Source organism: Chiloscyllium plagiosum, unplaced genomic scaffold (assembly GCF_037043375.1).
Source record: "Chiloscyllium plagiosum isolate Xiang-an unplaced genomic scaffold, Cpla_swu_hap1 HiC_scaffold_27, whole genome shotgun sequence".
Taxonomy (NCBI): domain Eukaryota; kingdom Metazoa; phylum Chordata; class Chondrichthyes; order Orectolobiformes; family Hemiscylliidae; genus Chiloscyllium; species Chiloscyllium plagiosum.
In genome coordinates, this window is record NW_028270165.1 from 42,412,531 (window position 1) to 42,437,764 (window position 25,234).

The 25,234-nt window shown below is 46.0% G+C and overlaps 1 long non-coding RNA gene across 3 annotated transcripts; it reads right to left on the bottom strand.

The window, feature by feature from the left end:
* Positions 1 to 9,670: 9,670 nt before the first annotated feature.
* Positions 9,671 to 24,477, bottom strand: LOC148143773 (uncharacterized). 3 transcript variants are annotated; one of them, XR_015751314.1, is made up of 3 exons: positions 24,250 to 24,477; positions 17,883 to 17,987; positions 9,671 to 10,462 (listed from the first exon to the last, which is right to left on the bottom strand). It is a non-coding gene; the product is annotated as an uncharacterized LOC148143773 (long non-coding RNA). The 3 variants fall into 3 exon arrangements; XR_015751312.1 differs by lacking the exon at positions 9,671 to 10,462 and adding an exon at positions 14,266 to 14,370; XR_015751311.1 differs by lacking the exon at positions 9,671 to 10,462 and adding an exon at positions 16,278 to 16,404.
* Positions 24,478 to 25,234: the final 757 nt, after the last annotated feature.

Consider the following 25,234-nt stretch of genomic DNA (forward strand, 5'->3'; position numbering starts at 1 on the left):
GCCGAGAGCTATTATCGATTGGACTATCAACCCGGTTCTGGTGACTCCCGGGTTTGAATCCCCCCACGACAGATGGCAGAATTGGCATTCGGTCAGAAATGTGGAGTTCGGAATCTAACGATGAGACCGTTTCAGGGAGGGGGTGGTGTGGGGGAGAAAGCCCCCATCTGATTCACACTCTCCCTTGTCAGGGAAGGGAACCACCATTGTGGGAAAGGATTCACTCAGTCGTTCCAGCTGCATCCTTTACCCGGTCTGCCCTACACGTGACTCCAGACCCACAGCAGTCTGGTTGACACTACACTGCCCCTTCCTGGCAAATGAGCGGGGAGAAACTTACTTGGAGACAAGGTATGGGTTGAAATTGCTGATGAGGCAATACTTCCTCCGGGTTACGGTTTTACCAAGGATCCGATTACAAAGGAACAACTTGGTGCTGGCCAATAGTCAAGACAGTGAGGGGGGGGTGGGACAGGGGAGGTGTGGTGTGCACTTTGACCTTGAGGTGCTCAAAAAGCAACTGCTTTTTCTTTGCCTTTTTGCTGGGGGGGATCTGAAGTTGTAACAAAGTTGGGTTGCAATAAAGGTTACCTGAACTTACCACTGGGCTCAGACTCTCATTGAAAGCTTTGAGCTCCAAGAGGTTTTTGTTTTAAAGCTGCTCATTTCTTTCAGTCTCCTGCACTAAGTTTAGAACATAGAACAAAGAACATAGAACAATACAGCGCACAACAGGCCCTTCAGCCCTCGATATTACGCAACCTGTGAACTATTCTCAGCTCGTTCCCTGACACTATCCCAAAATCAACCATGCGCTTACCGAAGGATTGTTTAAATCTCCCTAATGTGGCTGAGTTGACTACCTTAGCAGGTAGGGCATTCCACGCCCTTACCACTCTCTGCATAAAGAACTTGCCTCTGACATCTGTCTTAAATCTATCACCCTTCAATTTGTAGTTCTGCCCCCTCGTACAAGCTGACGTCACTATCCTAGGAAAGAGTCTTTCACTGTCTACCCTATCTAATCCTCTGATCATCTTATATGTCTCTATCAAATCACCTCTTAGCCTCCTTCTTTCCAATGAGAACGGACCCAAGTCTCTCAGCCTTTCCTCATAAGACCCTCCCTCCAGACCAGGCAACAACCTGGTAAATCTCTTCTGCACCGTTTCCAATGCTTCCCACATCCTTCCTGAAATATGGGGGCCAGAACTATACACAATATTCCAAGCGTTTTGTATAGTTGCAGCGTGATATTGCGGTTCCCCGGAACTCAATCCCTCTACGAACGAAACCTAACACACTGTATGCCTTCTTCACAGCACTATCCACCTGAGTGGCAACTTTCAGGGATCTATGCACATGGACTCCAAGATCACTGGCTTCCTGTTATTCTTTCCAAAGTGAATCACCTCACATTTAGCTGCATTGAACTCCATTTGCCACCTATCAGCCCAATTCTGCTAATCCATCCACCTCTGCCTGCACCTAAGTAATTTTAAAAATGACAAACCGCAGTAGTCCCAAAACATATCCTTGTGGCACACCACTAGTAACCGGACTCCAGGCTGAATATTTTCCATAAACCACCACTCGCTGCCTTCTTTCAGAATGCCAGTTTCTAATCCAAACTGCTAAATCACCCTCAATCCCATGCCTCTGCATTTTCTCCAACATCCTACCATGTGGAACCTTTATGGAGGTCCATGTACACCATGTCAACTGCCCTATCCTCATCTACATGCTTGGTCACCTTCTCAAAAAACTCAATAAGGTTTGTGAGCCACCATCTGCCCTTGATGAAACCATGTTGACTATCTGAAATCAAATTGTTGCTTGCTAGATGATTTTAAATCCGATCTCTAATATTCCTTTCCAAAAGCTTTCCTTCAACAGAAGTAAGGCTCACTGGTCTATAATTACCTGGGTCATCTCTGCTGCCCTTCTTGAACAACATTTGCAATCCTCCACTCTGGTACTACGCCTGTAGACAATAACAACTCAAATATCAAAGCCAAAGGCTCTGCTATCTCCTCCCTCGCTTCCCAGAGAAACCTCGGATAAATCCCATTGGGCTCAGGGCACTTGTCTACTTTCACTCCTTCTAGAATTGATAACACCTGTGTGCAACTAACCTCGATCCTTTCGAGTCTAATATCTCGTACCTCATTCTTCTCCTCTACAATATTCTCCTTTTCCTGAGTGAAGACCGATGAGAGATATTCATTAACACCTCTCCAATCTCCACAGGGCCCACATTCAACTTCCCACTTCTGTCTTTGATTAGCCCTATTCCTACCCTAATCATCCTTTTATTCCTCACATACCTATAGAAAGCTTTAGGGTTCTCCTTTATTCTATTTGTTAAAGACTGCTCATGTCCTCTCTTTGCTCTTAACTCTCTCTTTAAATCCTTCCTAGCTCATCTGTGACTCTCCATCGCCTTATCTGAACCATCTTGCCTCATCAACACATAAGCCTCCTTCTTTGTAACAAGAGATGCATTTTCTGTTGTAAACCACGGTCCCCTTACCTTATCACTTCCTCCCTGCCTGACAGGGACATACCTATCAAGGACACACTATATCTGTTCCTTAAACCAGCTCCACATTTCAATTGTTCCCATTCCCTGCATTTTGCTACCCTATTCTATACATCCTAAGTCTTGCCTAATTGCATTATAATTGCCCTTGCCCCATCGATAACTCTTGACCTGCGGCATGTTCCTATCCCTTTACATCGCTAAATGAAACCTAACTGAATTATGGTCACTCTCTCCAAAGTGTTCACCTTCCACTAAATCAAACATCTGGCCTGGTTCATTTGCCAAGCACCAGATCCAGAGTGACCTCCCCTCTTGTCGGTCTTCGACATACTGTGTCAGAAAGCCCTCCTGCGCACACTGGACAAAAACTGATCCATACGACGTACTAGAGTGAAAGCATTTCCCGTCAATGTTGGGGAAGTTAAAGTCCCCCATAATGACCACCCTGTTCCTTTCACTCCTACCCAGAATAATTTTGCTAATCCCCTCTTCCACCTCCCTGGAACTCTGCGGAGGCCTATAAAAAAACTCCAAGCAGTGTGACCTCTCCTCTCCTGTTTCTGACCTCTCCTCTCCTGTTTCTAACCTCAGCCCACATTACCTGAGTAGATGAGTCCTCATCAAAAGTTCTGTCAGCCACCGTTATACTATCCTTGACTAACAAGGCCACGCCTCTCCCTCTTTTACCGCCTTGGCTGTTCTGAATGAAAGATCAAAACCCTGGAACCTGCAACATCCATTCCTCACCCTGCTCTCTCCATGTCTCCGAAATGGCCACAACATCCAAGTCCCAGTTACCTAGCCGTGCTGCAAGCTCACCTACCTTATTGCGGATACTCTGGCGTTGAAGGAGACACACTTCAAATCACTTCACTGTCTGCCAGCACATTCCTGTGACCCTGAAATCCAGTCCCTGTCCTTCCTACTCTCATTCTCCTGTGCATTGCAGCTACACCCCCCGGTTCCCATCCCCCTGCTGAGCTAGTTTAAACCCACCCGAATAGCACCAGCAAATTTCCCACCCAGGATATTAGTACCCCTCTGGTTCAAGTGAAGACTGTCCTGTTTGTACAAGTCCCACCTTCCCCAGAATGAGCCCCAATTATCCAAAAACCTGAAACCCTCCCTCCTGCACCATCCTTGCAGCCACGTGTTCAGCTGATATATCTCCCTATTCCTTGCTTTGCTATCACGTGGCATGGGTAACAAACCAGAGATAACCACTCTGTTTGTTCTAGCCCTCAGCTTCCACCCTAGCTCCCTGAAATCCTGCCTTACATCCCTATCCCTCTTTCTGTGGGAGATTAGAAATGTTGCTTTTGCAGATGGATGAGGGGGTATAGTAGGGGGAAGGGAAGCGCAATTCTTGTAGCATGTAGCATACATAAGGCTACGACTTTAATGAATATAGAGGGTCTTTTAAAGAAAATAGTTTTAAGCTAGGAAATAACTTTAAAGTGTTGTAGTTGACCACAAAATGAAGCAGCAGGGGTATTTCACAATAAAGCTGAAGTATACTGATTCCGCAATAAAGTGATTCCGCAATTTGTAAACTGAATAAGAAAGCTAACATGCTCTGTTTTGGCGCGCATTTCTGCTTGATTGCAGAAGCGTCCAGTACTTAGAAGACTGTAATAAATTGTTCTTGTTTCCAAGGCTTTGTCTCAGGCTGATTGATTTGTGAGTGAGTTCTGTTTCTCACAATTGGGGGCTTCGTTCCGGGATCCAGGACTCAGACCGCTCGACACTCTTGGGATGACCGTGGAGGTGCACCTCGCCGATTTCGGTGATCTCCGACTCCCTTGCTTGTCGTTCGCGGTTTGGGCGAGTACGATCCGGACTGGGAGACCCTGGAAACAAGGCGGGAAGACGCGGCGGGTTAGGTCGAGCAGCTCTTGTGTACAGGACCCGGGTAGGGAAAGGTCTTAAAGGATATATCCGGGTGACCGGGGGCAACGGTATTTTCTGCAAGAATTGCTGCGGGACGGGGCGCACCGAAATGACCAGGTAACTCTGTGCACAGACCAAGGTCAGAAGAGAGACCTTTTATGTCTTGCCTTGGTGGTCAGGACATATAAAAGTATGGGGAATTGGTGATATATAAAATTAAGCATATGTCAATGGAAAACAGCCAGTGTCAGAAGGGCTAGTAGTTGAAGAGCTACTGAGGATGCCTTTCATAACTAACTTATGACCAGACGTCCAGATGAATATTCAAAAGCTAGAGGAGTCGTTTCGGAAAGCTCAAAATGTCTGTGAGACACGGTGTCTGTGTGTGTGTGTGAGAGAGAGAGAAAGAGCAACTGGAAAGTTTAACCCGGTGTGATTTGGTTTGAATGCACATTTGTTTGTTGGTGATTGAATGTTTCTGCTTTGTTCCCTGGAGCTTGAGATCCGGGACTGTTTTGAATCTGATTTCTACGATGGAAATTTTAACATGATTTCTCTTAACGTTAAGGATTTTACAGATAATGAAATAAAATGTTAACTCCTGTTCTTTTTACAGGTCATGACTGCCTTACTATCAGTTTCTAACTAATCTCTTTTATCCTTACATAAAAGTGATTTATGGAGAACAGTTGAAGTCTCAAAAAGCATATAGTTGGTCAGATTAATTGGACGAGTAAGGTGTCTAGTCAGGACCCTAAAGGGGGTGTGGAAGAAGGTGACACCGGACCTCGTTAAGATTAATTAAATTAGCAACAATGGGAGGCACGGGGAGTTGGCTGGGTAACGATCGATCTGGAAATAACGTTAAAGGGGAATATATTTCACCCGACAGTCCTTTGGGGAGAATGTTGGGAAATTGGGAACACAACTCCCGGACGCGGGGGAAAGATAAAGCTACAATGGTAAACTATTGTTGTTTTGTCTGGACTAGATAAAATATTAAGGCGCCTGGTATTTTTTGGCCCAAATATGGGTCCGATGAGGATTGGCTGTGTCAAGATCTTAATATATTTGTCAATCGGAAAGAAGCGTACAGTCAAAAAGAGTCTGATTATGCGGTTTGTTGGATAGGGAGCGTGGGAGTAAAATTATGTCCCATGAATAGGGAGGAATCAGGGAAAGAACAGAAAAAGAATGAACAAGGGAAGCCACAATGGGATCCCTTAACGTGTTTGCCACCCCCATATACTACTCCCCGGAACGAGCCTACAGCTCCCGAAGTAGAACCGTGTCCAGACACAGAAATGGGAACGGACTCTGAATTAAAAGATGCAGAACCCGGGGGGGGGGGGGGGGGGGGGGGGGGGGGGGCAAGAGTCACTCGAGCCACCACATGTAAAGGAGGGGCAGAGATATTGGAAAATGTAAAATTATGTCCCTTACGAGAGGTTCCGATTGGGGAAGGTACAATCAGATATGTAAACGCTCCCTTAACGAGCAGTGAAGTTAGGGTCTTTACAAAAGAAATGAAAAGTTTAATAGAGGATCCGGTTGGACGAGCCGAACAATTAGAGCAATTCCTCGGGCCTAATTTATATACCTGGGGAGAACTGATGGCAATTTTAGGAACATTATTTTCAGGGGAAGAACGAGGTATGATTAGGAGAGCAGCTTTATAGCAATGGGAAAAGAGGCACCCAGTTGGGGAAGAAGGGGCCCCAGCAGAACAGAAATTCCCAAATGTTGACCCTCATTTGGAAAATAATGACAGAGAAGATAGGGAGTCAATGCGGGATCTATGAGAAATGGGAATATTAGGAATTAAAGAGGTGGCACCAAGATTTATAAAACTTTGTTAAGGCCTTTGAAGTACGACAAGAGAAGGATGGAACCACTTCTGCATTTCTTAAAAGGCTCAAGGAGGCCACAAGGAAGTGTTTGGGAATGGATCCCGATAATCAGATAGCACAGGGACTCTTAAAGGTCCAGTTTGTAACTAAATCATGGCCGGACATACAAAAGAAATTACAGAAATTAGATGGATGGAGTGAAAGACAGATGGAAGAGCTGTTACGTGAGGCACAGAAAGTGTATGTGAAAAGGGAAGACGAGAAGCAGAAACAGAAAGCCAAAATGATGGTGGAGGCAGTAGAAGAAATAACAAAAAGGAGACTGGGGTCAAGGGCTAACAGGAAGGGTACGGGAGGACACGAAAGACAAGGGTCAGATACCTGGGAAAGGAGGCAACAAACCAGAGATAACCACTCTGTTTGTTCTAGCCCTCAGCTTCCACCCTAGCTCCCTGAAATCCTGCCTTGCATCCCTATTCCTCATTTTTTTGTGGTTAGCACTGCTGCCTCACAGCACCAGAGCCCCCGGTTCAATTCCCTTCCACCCCCCGGGCTGCGTCTGCGTGGGTTTCCTCCCACAGTCCAAAGACGTGCGGGTTAGGGTGAATTGGCCAAGCTAAATTGCTCCGTAGTGTTTGGTGACGGGGAATGGGGCTGGGTGTTTTGCTCTTCGGCGGGTCGGTGTGGACTTGTTGGCCCGAAGGGCCTGTTTCCACACTGGAGGGAATCTGATCTAAAGTTCTGGAATTTATATATTGAGGAACTGAAACCTGCAACCCATTCTAAAAGCAAAGCAGCGGTCCAGGTTTGTTCCAAATATTGCATCGGTTGCATGACACTGTGATGTTTTGGTATTAATTCTGTGTCTTATGATCCTGCAGCACAGCTACCCGCAGAAGAAGCAGCGCTGCAGAAGCCAGTGCTTCCAAATACACCTGGGTGGGCGGGGTTTACGATCTGCGTTCTGAAGGGGCGGGGCTTACGCGTCGCCTTGGCAGAGGAGGGGGCGGGACCAGGACCAGGGGGCGTGGCCATCCTGAAGCCGGAAGTGTGCCCGCGGCCTGTTTCCTCCGCTGGAGCTTCGGCTGCAGCAAGTAAGGTAAAGCTTTATCAATATTTCCTTTTACAGAGTTTGTATTTAATAACCAGTAATGGCTACTCAATATCATCATAAAGTCGCAAAATGCAATTCATTTCAATCCATAGCAGATCAGCACTAAGAGTTAATTTTCTACGGGATTCAACAGCCTCAGCACTAAAATGGTCTCACAAGGGAACGGCTGTGAATGTTATCACTTGGTGTCCTGTTCACACAGATTCACCGATGCTGAGGCAAACGTTCTTAATTGCCTCACAGCATCCTGTTATCACTTGGTGAGCCCAGGTGTCCCTATCTTTAAGTTCTCTCCTCTTTCTGAGCCTTCCTGCCTGTTTATTTTCTAGTGCAGTAAATGTATTCAACAATTCAGCATTACATTTTAGCCTGAATGTTTAAAGGCAAATTTGAAGACTATATACTTTCTCACGCAGATGCCCACACCCTCATTCCTCCCTTTGATTGCACTGCGATCACTGAAAGAGAAGGCTAATCCAAACGAATGCCCTTCAAGGTGGTCCAGCCATCAACATCCTGTAGAGCAATACCACCATCCTCGCAGCTCATCTGGTCATATTTATCATCGTCATCGACACGTGTGGGTGAGCCATCAGATCGCAAAAGGAGCATCTTCTGGGGCAAATCTATATCACTAAGGGACCTCATATGCCTAGCAATTAAATACCCAACAATACCAATACCGACAAACAAACATAGCTAAATTGATAAGCCAATTGTACCATGAGCCCAATCTGCAGTTTCCCCAACTGGTCCCTTCAGTCATTCTGTCAAGGAATGCCTGGATCTCTTCTTGTATCTGAGGAATATTGCCAGTGAGATCGGGAATGCCCATAGTGCATTTATCTTGGACAATGGTGCAGACCTCACCCTCCCGGGCGAGTATATAGTCTAAGGCATACCGATTCTGCACAGAGTAAAGACACAGGTCTGATAATCCCAGTTTACTCTGTTCCAGAGCCTCTTTAGTCTTATTTCCGCGAATGGTCAGGCCGCAAAAGAGGGAATTGCGGTTCTTTTAACTTGTCACTACTGCCGATCCTTCCAACCTCAGGGTACTCTGGATTTCCCAGCCTATCGGGTGTCCTGTATTGTCACCCAGTCCCTTGGGATCCTTCCAGTTGGAGCAAGGTTGGCTGACACCAACCGCTGCATCCTCCTCAGATGGAGGTTCCATCGACTTGTCCACCGGCCAGGACAAGGTACTGTTGTGGGAACAAGGGCTCCGATAGTGACCTTATGAGGGACATCTTTGCCATCCAGGACAAGGAAATTGGTAGCTTTACCTTTACCTTAAGAAATAATAGTCTGGTTTGGTGTATATTAGGGAGAGTTTGTCAAAGTAGGTTCCTGAAATGTTTCAGCAGGGGGTCTGGTCAGATCAACAGGAGTAAAGGGTCGACGTTTTAGATTAGATTACTTACAGTGTGGAAACAGTGATGAACAGATTGGAATTGGAGACTGGGGACAGGCAAGTAAGTCATCTCCCGATAGAGAGGAGTAACATACTACTGCCTCTGGGGTGAATAGCGTTCTGTGGGCCTGTATAAATACGTTGTTTGTGGATTGAGGAGTTTCCCCTGTCAGTCCACACCGCCCTGCCGAAGCACAACCCACCCATACCCCTACACATCTACCCCTTACCGAACACTACGGGCAATTTACCATGGCCAATTCACCTGACCTGCACTTCTTTGGACCGTGGGAGGAAACCGGAGCACCCGGAGGAAACCCACGCAGACACGGGGAAAATGTGCAAACTCCACACAGTCAGTCGCCTGAGGCGGGAATTGAACCCGGGTCTCTGGCACTGTGAGGCAGCAGTGCTAACCACTGTGCCACCGTGCCGCTCACGGTGGCACAGAGGAGTTGCTTGAGCGCTGTAAAAATGGGCCAAGGGATTCGAGCACTCGCACTGTATGGGAGACAATGGTCTTCAGAATGCTGTTCACATTGGGCTCTCCCTTAGCTCTATTGTACATGGTCTTGGTGACAGTATCAGATTCTGAAAAGAGAAAAGGCCTATAAATGCACAAGGGAAGGGTTCCGTTCCAGGTCCATGTGCCGCATAAGGCCTGCTGTACCCCAGCCAGTGTTACACCAGCTGTTTGTATACACAGACCCGAGATATTGGAAAGTGATATTTCTCTTCACGGGGTCGACAGTAGGAAATCTGATGAATAGATTGGAATCGGGGACTGGGGACGGGGCAAGTAAGTCATCTCCCGATAGAGAGAAGTAACATACTACTGCCTCTGGGGTGAAGAGCGTTCTGTGGGCCTATATAAATAAGTTGTTTGTGGATTGAGGAGTTTCCCCTATCAGGCTTCCCTTTTCTCGAGTTGGCCCGTCCTACAAAAAGGGATAATGTTCCTGGGCATATTTACCATAATAACAGGGTTGATCATTTTTATTTTCATGAGGCTTGCGTCTGCAGGTAAAATCAAAAAAACATGGTAACGACATGATAACTCTCACTGATTTCTACTGTCCAGATGGACCATCTGGTCTTTCTGATGTAAGAGTCCATTGCAATATTCAATCTTCATCACGTTCCACACGTCAAAGGCGTCTGGTCCGTTGCACTGGACGACATCTCCTCAGCATGGGTGGTGGATAATCTCTGATCATTCCTGGTCGCATCCATACTTAGTGGCTTTCCCCATCAGGATGTTGTACGTGATCAGAAAGGTGAGGAGATAAGCGATCCCCCACATGTCCCTCCTCTTAGTTCAAGTATCTGTAATAAGATTAACATTAGAACAACAGCAAGATTCAAAAACCCAACTGGACAGGGTCCACTCCTTTTGTTGAGATCCAGGATTCTCTCCTCCTCTTCCCCCCTTTTGATTGGTGCGGTCAATCAATTTACAACGGTGCAGTTGGACCCAAGCTGAGCGCCCAGCGACTGGGACCGCCGTAGGGGTGGGAAGTAAAACATGGAAGGGGCCATCAACGAGGTTGGAGACCTTTGCCAGTCCAGTTCTTGACGAGCACCAACGAACCAGGCTCTACCCGTGACGAGGCTGACAGGGAGGGAACATCGCTGTAGGCCACACGCTCCTGGGAGTGAAAGGCACGCATAACATTAGTTAGAGCAAGAACATAACCAATCATTGCTTCGGTCATGTGGTGGACGTGGACTGAGACGGGTGCCAAATCGTTCCAAGGGTACGGAGGCGGTGACCAGAGAGACTGTCAGCTGGAGACAGTCATGTCTTGCCCGCAGATATGGATCGCACCTGGAATAAGGCCACAGGGATTAGCATAACCAGGAGAGGCCAGACTCGGCCATTAATTTGGCAAGTTTAGTCTTGAGTCTGGTTAAAACATTCAACAAGGCCGGCCGCCTGAGGATAAGCTCCATGCAGTTGCTGACAAATACAAAGCTGGGAACAGAGTTCTCCGTTAATATTACCTACAAAGTTGGTCCATTGTCCGAGCTAATGCACACAGGTATACTGAAGCAGGGAATTATTTCCTTAAACAAAATCTTCACCACAGTCTCAGCAGTAGCATGAAGAGGAGGGAAGGCTTCAATCCACTTACAAAAGACATCAACAATAAGCAAAACACATTTATAGCAACTCAACTCATTTCTCCAACTCAATGAAGTCCAGTTGAAGTGTCTCCAAGGGACCTCCAGCAAGGGAGTTCTCGTAGAGATACTTGAACTAAGAGGAGGGGAATCGCCTACCCATGGACCTGTTTGATCACGTACAACATCCTGATCGGGAAAGCCACTGACTGAGTATCGATGCGATCTGGAATGATCTGAGATTATCCTGGTGTCATTTGGTGCACCAGATCAGACGCTTTCAACATGGAGTCGCTTGAGCGATGGCGTGAGCTGCCAGAGGAAGTGGTGGGTGCTGATACGATGACAAGTTAAAAGGCCCCTGGATGGGCATATGAATATGAAGGGTTCAGTTGGGTCAGGGCCAAGTGATGGCAAATGCGACTGGAGTCATAGAGATGTACAGCACAGAAACAGACCCTTTGGTCCAACCCGTCCTTGCTGACAAGATAGCCAACCCAATTTAGTCCCAGCTGGCAGCACCCGGCCCATATAGGGGCCAAGTGATGGCAAACGTAACTAGATTAATTTAGGATATCTGGGCAGGTTGGGCCAAAGGGTCAGTTTCCGTGCTGTGTGACTCTAATTGTCTTCAGTGGAAGCAGAAGTGTGGATGTGAAGGCTGGACTTTCAGAGCATGTTTTGCCATGACTGGGAGCAGAAGAGTTTGACTGAAGTGTGTCGGTGTTAATGCCTTGATGTCTCATTTTGCTCCCACCTTCCCAGGGTCGTTAACCATTTTGTGTCTGGTCCTTCCTCAAGAAGCTGCGTTGCAGGTTCACCCTGAATTGACACTTTTTTTTTGCTTCCCAAAATCAGACCTGCTCACTCTCAGCAGGATCCCAGTGTTGTGAAAGATATTAACTTGCAGGTGGAGGTATCCAAAATTCAGAGAGATGTCAGTCTTGACGTTTTTGCTTTTCTGCCCCTGTAAGATCCTGAATCAGCACCTTCAGGAGAATTAGATAGAGCAGAGTGAGAACAGAGGGGGAAGAGGGTATGGGAGTGCTTTCAATTTTGTGGAAAACCAAAAGAAAAGAATATTCCACAAAGTAGAATTGCTTGTTCTGAATTTCTACCCTGCACTGATAGCGATGACTTTTGTAATCTGTTTTTAACAGTGTATTTGAAGATCTGAAGACTGAAGCTTCAAAATCAACAGATGAAGGGCTGATGCCCGAAACATTGACTCTCCTGCTCCTCAGATGCTGCCTGACCTGTTGTGCTTTTCCAGCGGCACACTTTTCGACACTGACTCTCCAGCGTCTGCAGTCCTCACTTTGACGTCAATGTCTGACAGTCACTCAATCCATCGGGACCGCAATGATTTTCAACTATGCTTCTGTGAGAAGGAGCAAAGCGTTTTGTTTCCTGATTGAGTACGTTTTCAGCATCAGTGGGACTGAATGAGAGACCCTACTGTTGCAGCGCACTGAGTGTTGAGCCTGAAGCAGTTATACGGCCTGGGAAGAGGAATTCACGGTGGGGAGGGGCTCCACACGCATTTGTGTGTAACTGAAGCTTCGGCCATGGAGAAACCCGAGGAATCCAGCCCTGTGGAGAAACGATGGAAGTGTGGCGACTGCAGGAAAACCTTCTGTGTCCCGTCTGTCCTGGAGACTCATCGGTGCAGCCACACCAGGGAGAGCCCGTTCCCCTGTCCCGTCTGCGGGAAGGGCTTCAGCACTTCCTCCACCCTGCTAACCCACCAGCGGATCCACACTGGGGAGACGCCCTTCAGCTGCCCCGAGTGTGCAGGAAGGCCTTCAGTGATTCCTCCACCCTGCTGAGGCACCAGCGGGTCCACACAGGAGAGAGGCCCTTCAGCTGCCCCCTGTGCGGGAAGGGCCTCACCAGCTCTACCAACCTCCAAAGGCACCAGGGAGTTCATGTACCATCGCAGGGGGATTGAAGGCACGATGGTTGAGTGCCAGTATCGACTGGACTACCAACCCAGTTCCAGGGGCTCCCGGGTTTGAATCCCACTGCAGCAGATGGTGCGATACAGGGTATGGGTTGAAATTGCCGAGTGAGACAACACTTCCTCCAGGTTAAGGCTGTACCAAGGATCCAATTACAAAGGGACAACTTGGTGGTGACCAATAGTAAAGAAGTGAGGTAGGGGGGTGGTGAGGTAGCGTGTGCGTTTTGACCTTGAATTGTTTAAAAAGCAGCTACTTTTTCTCTGCCTTTTTGCTGAGGGGTTTGAACCTGTTAAAGTTGGATCTCAATAAAAGTTACCGGAAATTACCCCCGGCTCAGACTCTCATTGAAAGCTTTGAGCTCCAAGGTTTTTGTTTTAAAGCTGCTCATTTCTTTCAGCTTCCTGCACTAAGCTTCCAATGTGGCGTATCAGATGGATCAGTGAATGAGCAGCCAGTTTCGTTAGAAATTGTGAATTTTTCAGGAGTGCATAGTGTGTCATTTCATCGGCGTTGTAAAGTTTACTGGCAGCATTGGGAGGTGTGGGCTGTGCTCACTAGAAATGATGTGGAGGAGCCGGTGGTGGACTTGCCTGGATGAAGTTAAAAATCACACAACACCAGGTTATAGTCCAACAGGTTTATTTGGAAATGTGAGCTTTTGGAGCACTGCTGCTTCATCGGGTAGCTGTAGAGCAGGATCATAAGACACAGATTTTATAGCAAAAGATCACAGTGTCATGCAACTGATAGCAATCTTGGTTTGTTCAATATATCCTGTTAAGTCTTTCACCTTTTAGAATGCGTTGCAGGTTTCAGTTCATTAATATGTAAATCCCAGGACATCTTTTGATTCACATTCTCAAGATGACTTAAGTTTTTTTAAAAAAAGTGACAATTCAGCCCAGACAGCCCCGATAAAGGTGTGAGGTTCGAGTCTGTCAATGTCCCAATTTTTAATCAGACTGGGTCTATTTCCAAAGGAGGAATTTATAAAATATTACATAGATTGACTGCCTGCAGACTGTGCACTTTTTGAGCAAAATTGAATGTATCTGCAAACATAATTCTGCCAATACAAATTTGCCCAAAAAGTGATATGTGAGTTTATGCATGAGTGCACATAAGAGTGTGATGGAGTATATGCCTGTGTATGTGTGCGAGAGAGCACGTGTGTATGAGTGAGGTATGAATAAAAGCAAGGGCTTGCGTTTTGCTAAAGCAAGGACAGTCAGGACTTGTACAGTTAATGGTAGGGCCCTGTGTCATGCTGTTCGAGAGAGACATGGTGGGGTTCAGGTACACAGTTCTTTCAAAGTTGCTTCACTGTGAGACAGGGTGGTCAAGAAGGCATTTGGCATACTTGCCTTCATTGTTCACCCCATTGAGTATAGGAGTTGGGACATCATGTTGAGGTTGTACAGGATGTTGGTGAGGCCACTTTCAGAGTACTGAGTATGGTTCTCGTGTCCCTGTAATAGGAAGAATACTATTAGAGGGGGTTCGGTAAAGATTTACCAGGATGTTGCCAGGACTGGAGGGTTTGAGTTATAATGAGAGGCTGGGACTTTTTTCACTGGAGCACAGGAGGTTGGGGGGTGACATTATTGAGATTGATAAAATCATGAGGAGTGGAGGTAAGGTGAATAGCAAAGGCTCTTCCTTAACTTTGGGGAGCTCAAGACTAGGGGGGATATTTCTTTAAAGTGAGAGGAGAGAGATTTAAAAGGAACCCGAGGAGCAACGTTTTGACAGAGGGCGGTTTACACGTGGAATGAACTTGTTGAGGACGTGGTCAATGCAGGTACGTTTACAAAGTCTAAACGACATTTGGATGGGTACATGAATAGTAAGGTTTAGAGGGATTTGGGCCAAACGCAGGCAAGTGAGGCTAGTTTAGTTTGGGAACCCTGGTCGCCATGGATGAGTTGGACCAAAGAGTCTATTTCTGTGCTGTCTACCTCTCTGAACCAGAAGTGATCTTATTGAAACCAGTAGAATTCTGAAAGGGGCTTGACAGGATAGATGCAGATAAAACGCTCCTTTGTGGTGGGAGTCATAGAATCCCAATAATGTGGAAACAGGCCATTCAGCCCATCTATTCCACACTGGCCCTCTGAACAGCATCCCACACATACCCACCCCCTTACTCCATATTTCCCATGGCCAATCCACCCTCAGTTTCACATCCCTGGTCACTATGGGTAATTTAGCACAGCCTATCCACCCTGACCTCTACACCCTAATCTATAAATTACCTTCTCAAAAATGTAATTTAAATGTCAAGTTTTTCTCTAAGAAAAATGTTAGTCTGACAACATTCGGGCGCAGACAGAATTCACACATTGTTAGAAAAGCTCTGCATTTGAATGACATTCTTGAGAAGGTAACAAAAAAGAAGTTCTGGGATTAACAAACCAAAGAGCAGAAACCTATTCTAAAAGATGAAGGATTTAATCTAAAATTGTTTGATGTGTCACATTTCCATGACCCTAGACTCCTTTGGATATAAATTGTGATCATGATCTCATTCTCCACAATTACCTAATGAAGGAGCGGCGCTCCAAAAGCTAGTGCTTCCAAACAAACCTGCTGGATTATAACCTGGTGTTGTGTGATGTTTAACTTTGTCCATGGGAAACACATGAGTTGTGGGTCTGGTAAGAGTTCTTATTTTGTGATCTATTCCAAGTGAAATTTCTCCTCTGCACAAGCACGGGTGAACAGTTTGTTTTAGTGCTTTGTGCGAGATCGGGCTAGCAGCTTTTAAATCCTTATGTTAAGCAGTTCAAGTAAACTGTCAATCAGCAAATATATTCCGAGAGTGGTACTTCCAGCTCTGGTAATCCTGTTGCATCAACAGAGAGGGAGAGGTTGTCACATCTAAAGAGCAGACAGAAAAGTTATTTCGCTTGTTGAGTCGGTTCCTCACTCAGATGAGACTGGATACTGCTTTTAATGGATCATAAATAAATGCTACAATGGAACACCTTAAATTCAAGGAATTTTGAAAGGGCAAACGAACAGTAACTTTGAACAGAGATGTTCTTCCATTTCCAACCTTGGTTGAGCCAAATGAAGCATTTTTACTGATAGCTCCATAATCATGTTCCTGCTGGATTTTTTTCAGGGCAAACAATTTCTGGTGGGAGAAATTCTGCATCCTGGGAAGGCGGGGAAATGAGAAAAAAAGCTGTTGAAAGCTTTTAACTGTGGGCCCATGAGCTCTCGTGGGAGCAGTGCATTTGCCAAAAACATTTCGGAGGAATTCTGTTTACCTGTTGGACTGAAAATAGTTTCCCCACTGAATGTTAAACAGGTATTGAGAACATTGCGCATTATAGAGTGTGTTCCTGAGGACTGGAGGAGGATTGAACTTGCCAACGTGAACCACACTTTGCAGGGAGAGGAAATTTCTCTGGATGGAATAGGTTGATGGAAGTCAACAATTGTCAGATTATTTCATGAAAATAACAGCTGGTATGGGGATCCCAGAAGAGGGGCGTCTGTAATGAGCACACAGAAACAAACCCTTCAGTCCAGGCCAACCAGACAAGCTAAATTAATCTAGTGACCCATTTGCCAGCATTTGGCCCATATCCCTCTGAATTCTTCCTATTCATGTCCCCATCCAGATGCATTTTTTTCTTCGAAGAATACTTGGGTGAGAGCCAAGATATGCAATATCTCAATGTATAATAATGAAGCAGCTCATTTATTCTGAAATTATTTCAATTAGTTGGTCAATTGCCAAATAATAGCTGCATAACTGTTGTCAATATTGATACCCAGGAAAGCTATTTTGTTTAGTATATTTCCTTTGTAAAGATCTTATCCAAATTATAAAATGAATGTATTTTCATATGAAATAAAATTTGCAGTGTTTTATTAAATGGTTGAAAGTAACTTTGCACTTAATTGCTCCATTTGAGTTTAAACATTGTGACTTAGATAAAAGTGATCTTTGCTGGGGGCATCTGAAGCTGTAACAATGTTGGGACACAATAAAGGTTACCTGAACGTTCTGCCGGACTCAGACTCTCATTGAAAGCTTAGAGCTCAAAGTGGTTTTTGTTTTAAAGCTGTTCATTTCTTGCAGCCTCCTGTACTAAGTTTCCAATGTTAGAAGTTTAAATTTTTCGGGAGTGCAGGCACTGCATCGTTTCATCGGCAGTTTACTGGCAGCACTGGGAAGTATGGGTTGTGTTCATTAGAAAGGAGGTGGAAATACTGCTGTTAGACTAGGTGGGGCAAGGTTTAAAAATCACAACACCGGGTTATAGTCCAACAGGTTTATTTGGAAGCACTAACTTTCAGAGTGCTGCTCCTTCATCGGGTAGCTGTGGAGCAGGATCATAAGACACAGAGTTAAGAGCAAAAGATCAGTGTCATGCAACTGATATGATATATTGCTGTTAAGTCTTTCATCTTTTAGAATGGGTTGCAGGTTTTATTTCATTAATGTGTACATCGCAGAACTATTATTAAGTCGTATTCTCAAGATCACTTAAGGTTTTTTTTAAAAACAGGTGACAGCTCAGCCCAGACAATGCATGAAAGGTGAGTCAGTATCCCAATCTTAAATCAGACTGGTTCTATTTCCAAACTAGGAATTTATAAAATATTATATGGACTGACTACCTGCATGTTGTACGCTTTTTGTGCAAAATTGAATATATCTGTAAATATTATTCTGCAAATGCACCCCATCGTTATATGTGCGTGCGCGCGTGTGTGTGTGCACATGCTTTGTAAATGGAGTGTGATGGAGGAGAAGCCTGTGAGAGGGTGTGTGTACATCGGAGAGAGAGTGTACATATGAGAGAGGTATAGATAAAAGTGAGGGGTTGCATTTTCCTAAAATAAGGGCTGGACTTGTACAGAGGGATATGGGGGGGAGAGAGGGAGGGGTTCAGGTACATACTTCATTGAAAGTTGCATCACTGGTTGGAAGGGTGCTTCACAAGGCATTCAGCCCACTTACCTTATTTGTTCACACCATTGAATAAAGGAGTTGGGACATCATTTAGAAGTTATACAGGATGTTGGTGAAGCCACTTGTAGAGTACTGAGAACGCTTCTGGTGGCCCTGTAATAGGAAGAAAACTACTACAGAGGGTTCAGTAAAGATTTACCAGGATGTTGCCAGGACTGGAGGGTTTGAGTTATAAGGAGAGGCTGAGACTCTCTTCACTGGAGCACAGGAGGTTGAGGGGTGACCTCATTGAGATTGATATAATCATGAGGGTTCTAGGTAACATGAGCATCAAAAATAGCGAGGACCCTGCACGGTTATGTCAAGTGACTGGGGGGGGGGGGGGGGGGGGTTGAAATTGTGACATTTGGACACTTTAAATCCATCAGGAACAGCATCTCCATAGAGCATACTGTGCATGTCAGGTGAGGTGCCAGAAGACTGGAGGTTGGCTAATGTGGTGCCACTGTTTAAGAAGGGTGGTAAGGACAAGCCAGGGAACTTTAGACCAGTGAGCCTGACATCAGTGGTGGGCACATTGTTGGAGGGAATCCTGAGGGACAGGATGTACATGTATTTGAAAAGGCAAGGACTGATTAGGGATAGTCAACATGGCTTTTTGTGTGGGAAATCATGTCTCACAAACTTGATTGAGTTTTTTGAGGAAACAACAAAGAGGATTGAGGAAGGCAGAGCAGTAATGTGATCTATATGGACTTCAGTAAGGCGTTTGACAAGGTTCTCCATGGGAAACTGATTAGCAAGGTGAGATCTCAAGGAATACAGAGAGAACTAGCCATTTGGATACAGAACTGGCTCAAAGGTAGAAGACAGAGGGTGGTGGTGGAGGGTTGTTTTTCAGACTGGAGGTCTGCGACCAGTGGAGTGCCACAAGGATCGGTGCTCGGTCCTCTATTTTTGTCATTTACATAAATGACTTGGATGCGAGCATAAGAGGTACAGTTAGAGGGAGAGGCTGAACAGGCTGGGGCTGTTTTCCCTGGAGTGTCAGAGTCTGAGGGGTGACCTTATAAAGATTTACAAAATTATGAGGGGCATGGACAAGATAAATAGACAAAGTTTTTTCCCTTGGGTTGGGGAGTCCAGAACTAGAGGGCATAGGTTTAGGGTGAGAGGGGAAAGATATAAAAGAGACCTACGGGGCAATTTTTTCACACAGAGGGTGGTACGTGCATGCAATGAGCTGCCAGAGGAAGTGGTGGAGGCTGGTACGAATGCAACAGTTAAGAGGCATTTGAATGGGTATATGAATAGGAAAGGTTTGGAGGGATGTGGGCCAGGTGTTGAGGGGCGGGACTAGATTGGGTTGGGATATCTGGTCGGCATGGACGGGTTGGACCGAAGGGTCTGTTTCCATGCTGTACACTTCTGACTCTATGCTGGTTCAGCAAAAGCCGCGCATGCTCTGTCTACAGAAACAGTGCAAACCCTTCTTCAAATGGACCAATGAGAAGCCAGACAAGGAGCCTGGTCCTCCTGCCAATCAGAACTCCCCAGTTGTCTGAATGCGGAAGATGGACCATCAGGTTCTGAAGCTGCTGCTTCTCTTCAAATGAAGATCGAGCTTCACCTCAGACTGCAACTTCCTTCCTCTATCCGCCATCTGTGAGTACGGCACTGTCTTTACCATTTCATTTTTTCATTCTGGGGTTAAATTGTTGACTTGCAGCAACGGAAAAGAAACCTAGTGAATCCAGGGAGGGGACAGAATCGGGAAACGTTGGTCCAGGTCTGTGTCTCAATTGGCAAACGCACAGCAAATGCAGTCCCACAGTGTGAAGTTATAACCTCGGTTATGAAAAAATAACTGCCAAAAGGAGGTACGTTGTTCAAATGGTGACATATTGGGATGTGGAGAAAGTGAGGACTGCAGATGCTGGAGGTGAGAGTCGAAAAGTGTGGCACTGGAAAAGCACAGGAGGTCAGACAGCATCCGAGCAGCAGGAGAATCGATGTTTCAGGCACGAGCCCTTCCTCAGGAATGATGTGTGGATGTAAATAGTGGCCTCAGCATCCTTCCACACCAGTCACTGCCAGTTGTCAGACGGATGCAGCAAGCAATCAGCAAGGCAAGAGGTATATTAGCAAGAGGAATTGATTTCAGAAGTAGGGATGTCTTCCTGCAGTTAGGGGGTCATTGAATATATTCAAGGCTGAGTTCATCTGATTTTGGAACAACCATGAAGTGGATGTTTATGGGGGAAGGCAAGCAAAATGGTTTTAAGACCAGTATAGAACAGTTAGAGTCATACAGCACAGAACAGACCCTTTAGCCCAACTAGTCCATGCTGACTATATTCACAAACTAAACTAGTCCCACCTGCCTGTGTTTGGCCCATATTCCTCTGAACCTTTCCTATTCATGTACTTATCCAAATGTCTTTTAAACGTTGTTACTCAACCGGCATCCACCATTTCCTCTGGACATTCATTCCACACAAACCACTGTTTAAAAAAAAAGGTGCTCCTCATGTGTTTTTTAAATCTTTCTCCTCTCACCTTAATTTGCAGCCTAATCTTGAATCGACACATGCCAATCACCTTATCTACGCCCCTCATGGTTTTGTAAACCTCTATAAAGAGAGCAACGAACCTTACAGTACAGGAACAGGCCCTTTAGCCCTCAAAGGCTATGCTGATCGAGATACTCTATCTAAACCTGCCGCCTATTTTCTAAGGATCTGTATCCCTCTGCTCCTTGCCCATTCATGTCTCTGTCTAGATACATCTTAAATGACGCTATCGATCCCACCCCTACTGCCTCCACTGGCGATGCATTCGAGGCGCCCACCACCCTGTGTAAAGAACTTTCCATGTATATCTCCCTCAAACCTTTCCCCCCTCACTTTGAACTCTTGACCCTGAGTAATTAAGTCTTCCCCTCTGGGAAAATAATTCTTACTATCCACCCCTATTTACACCCCTCATGGTTTTTAGGCCTCAATCAGGACCCCCCCCCTCAACCTCCTTATTTCCAATGAAAATAATCCTAATCTACTCAATCTCTCCTTATACCTCACGCTCTCCATAACAGGCAACATCCTGGTGAACCTCCCCTGCACTCTCTCCAAAAGTATCCACATCCTTTTGGAAATCTGGCAACCGGAATTGTACGCAGTATTCCAAATGTGCCAAACCAAAATCTTATATAACTTTAACATGACCTGCCAGCTCTTTTACTCAATCCGTCCGATGATGGAACGCGTGTTGTATACTGCCTTGACCACTCTACTGACATGCATTGCCACCTTCAGAGAACAATAGACCCGAACACCCAGATCTCTCTGTACATCAATTTCCCCTAGGACCTTTCCATTTACTGTATAGCTCACTCTTGAATTGCATCTTCCAAAATGCATCACCTCGCATTTGTCTGGATTGAACTCCATCTGCCATTTCTCTTCCCAACACTCCAATCTACATTCTGCTGTATCGTCTGACACTCTTTCAACCTCCTGTGCTCCAGTGAAAAAAGTCCCAGCCTACCCACCAATAGGTGTGAATTCTGTCTGGGTCCCAATGTCGAGTCAGCCTGACATTTTTGATAGAAAAGCTCTGCATTTAAATTACGTTCTTGAGAAAGTTACTGAAAACAGGTTCTGGGATTAACATACCAAAGAACAGAACCCCATTCTAAAAGATGGAAGAATAATCTAAATTGTTTAATGTATCACATCTCCATGAACTGGACTCTATTGGCTATAAATAGTCTAATCATGATCTTATTCCCCACAACCACCTGAAGCAGCAGCAGCACTTCAGAGTGCCAGAGATCCGGGTTCAATTCCCACCTCGGGCAACTGTCAGTGTGGAGTTTGCACATTTTCCCAGTGTCTGCGTGGGTTTCCTCCCACAGTCCAAAGATGTGCAGGTTAGGTGACGTGGCCACGCTAATTTGCCTGTAGTGTTAGGTGAAGGGGTAAATGTTGGGGAATGGGTCTGGGTGGGTTGCTCTTCGAAGGGTCGGTTTGGGCTGAAGGGCCTGTTTCCACACTAAGTAATAAAATCTAAAATAAATCTAATCGCTCCGAAAGCAAGGGCTTCCAAACAAACCACATTATGGCAGCGGCGGGAGGTGTGTATTATATTCACTAAAAACAGTTAAGCAGTTAGATAACACGTTCGAGTGGGAAGTGTGTATAACATGATCTCACAACTCCTATACTCAATGCTATGAGCAATGAAGGAAAGCAAACCAAACGCCGCCTTCACTACTCTGTCCACCTGAGACTCCAGCACTCCAAGGTCTCTTTATTCTGCAACACTCCCCTTAACTGTGTCAGTCCTGCCTGGATTGCTTGACCAAAATGCAAATCTCTGATTTCTCTAAATTAAACTCCAACTGACACTCCTCGGTTCATCAGCCGATCCCATAAATTCCAATTTATAGTGAGCTCTTTCCTCTCATTCCCTGGAAGCTAAAAATCTCCATCCCACACTCACTCCCTCCATTTTCACTTTGCTTATAGCAGAAGAATGTAACTGAGAAACTTATCAGCCACGATTGAATGGAATGAGCAGACCTGGTGGCCTAATTTCTGCTCCTATGTCTTGTGGTCTCTTGCTATCCTGGACACCAAGAGAATTGGGACCAGCATTGAACCGATCATGACTGGATATGGATCTACCTGCATCTAGGTGGATGGGCTGGAACGTTTTCACTGGCGCATAGGAGGTGGAGATGTGACCTTATCAAGGTTTATAAAATCATGAGGGGAGAGATGAGGTGAACGACAGGTGTCCTTCCCCTAGGGTTGGGGTTTCAAGATTAGGGAGCAAATTTTGATGGTGACAGGAGAAAGATTTTAAAAAGACTTGAAGGGCACAATTTTTTTTATACAAAGTGGTGCACATGCGGACTAAATGTCTAGAGGAAGTGATGGATGCAGGTACAGTAACGACGTTTAAAAGACATTTGGATAAGTTCATGAATATCAAAGGTTTAGAGGGATATGGGCCAAAACACTGGCAGGTGGGACTGGTTTAGTTTGAGAACATAGTCAGCATGGACTAGTCTGTGAGTCTGTTTCTGTGCTGCATGGCTCTGTAACTCGGTCCTATACTAGTCTTAAAACCATTTTCTTGCCTTCCCCATAAACATTCACATAAAAATCAGATGAACTCAGCCTTGAATATATTCAATGACCCCCTAACTGAAGGAAGAAATCCCCACTTCTGAACTTAATTCCTCTTGCTAATACACCACTTGCCTTGCTCATTGCCTGCTGCACCTGTCTGACAACTGGCACAGAAGGACACTGATGCCCCTCTGAACATCCACGCATCATTCCTGATGAAGGGCTCGTGCCCAAAACTTCGACTGTCCTACTGCTCGGATGCTGCTTGACCTGCTGTGCTTTGCCAATTGTGGTCTTCTCTACATCGGGGAAAGCGAGCGTAAACTTGGGGAACTGAGCATCCCAGATGGGTCCGCAGAGGCTGAGCGGACTTCCCATTTTAATGCCCCTTCCCACTCCCCTTCTGACATGACTATCTTTGGCTTCCTCCATTACCACAACAAACCAAACCACAAATTGGAGGAACAAAACCTCATCTTCTGTCTGAGCAGTCAACAGCCCGGAGGACTCAACACTGAGTTCTCCAGACCCACAGCAGTGTGGTTGAGGGCAAACAGCACAAGGATTAAACCAAACAGTGAGGGGGTAAACAGCACAAGGATTAAACAAACAGTGAGGGGGTAAACAGCACAAGGATTAAACAAACAGTGAGGGGGTAAACAGCACAAGGATTAAACAAACAATGAGGGGGTAAACAGCACAAGGATTAAACAAACAGTGAGGGGGTAAACAGCGAGGTGCAAACAGCACAAGGATTAAACAAACAGTGAGGGGGAAACAGCACAAGGATTAAACACACAGTGAGGGGTAAACAGCACAAGGATTAAACCAAACAGTGAGGGGGTAAACAGCACAAGGATTAAACCAGTGAGGGGCAAACAGCACAAGGATTAAACCAAACAGTGAGGGGCAAACAGCACAAGGATTCAACACACAGTGAGGGGGAAACAGCGCAAGGATTAAAACAAACAGTGAGGGGGAAAACAGCACAAGGATTAAAACAAACAGTGAGGGGCAAACAGCACAAGGATTAAAGAAACAGTGAGGGTAAACAGCACAAGGATTAAACCAAACAGTGAGGGGTAAACAGCACAAGGATTAAACACACAGTGAGGGGGAAACAGCACAAGGATTAAACCAAACAGTGAGGGGGTAAACAGCACAAGGCAAACAGCACAAGTGCCAGTAAAAGCAGATGGAAAGTGAGTGTAAAATGTCACTATGACAGGACAGGCCCCACATTCCTTCCCCTCCGTCCCCCCCACAACCTGCCTCACCTTTCACCTCCCGGGCCCAGTACCTTCCAGGTGGCCCCATAGTTGACACAGGGGCCGCCCCACGACCAGTAGAACTCCACCACGCAGGTGGCCGACGAGTTCCCAAGCAGGCCCTTAACCCCATCCGCCTCCAGAATGCTCACCGGCTCCTGCCTGCTGTACAGCCGGCCGGTGTGGCCGTGACACAGCAGCTGCGCCAGGAAGGCGGCGGTGCCCAGTGACGGGTGTCTGCCCCGGTCCGCACGGCGCCATTTTCCTAACGGCCGCCCTCCCGCCGCTTCCCCGCTCGAGCGACTTCTCCTCCCAACCGCCTTCGCCCCCGCGTGACGTCTGCACGGGGGGATGGGCGGGGCCGGGGGAGCCTCACCGTCACCAAGCAACAGCCACCTCGCGCTACAACTGCTCATTCACAAAAACAAACTCTCCTGTCTCGCTCTGCAGCTGCAGGTGGGACACTGCCACGTTTCCAGGAGCCCTGTCTACATTGGGAAAGCTCGCGGCTCAATTTAAACAGATATTCCGACATCTAACGGAACGGCGTCATATCGAAAGGGGCAATCTGCATTTTAAAGGGACATGAATATTTGCGGAAATACCGTTAAAATGAAGAGATGTAGATGGACGAGATTACATTTCAAAGGGATGTGGGCACATTCAAAGGGATATCTTTATATGTAAAGTGACGCAGTTATATCTCAATGAATCTACATTTCGAAGAGACGTTGCCCTATTTATAAGTAGAGACAATAGGTGTGAATTCTGTCTGTGTCCCAATGTTGAATCAGACTGACATTTTTCTTAGAAAAGCTCTGCATTTAAATTACATTCTTGAGAAGGTAAGTTATAGATTCGGGTGTAGGTTAGGGAGGATTGGCCGTGCTAAGTTACCCATAGTGACCAGGGATGTACAGGTTAGGATGGCTTGGCCATGGAAATATGGAGTAAGGTTCAGAGGGCCAGAGAGGAATAGATGGGCTGAATGGCC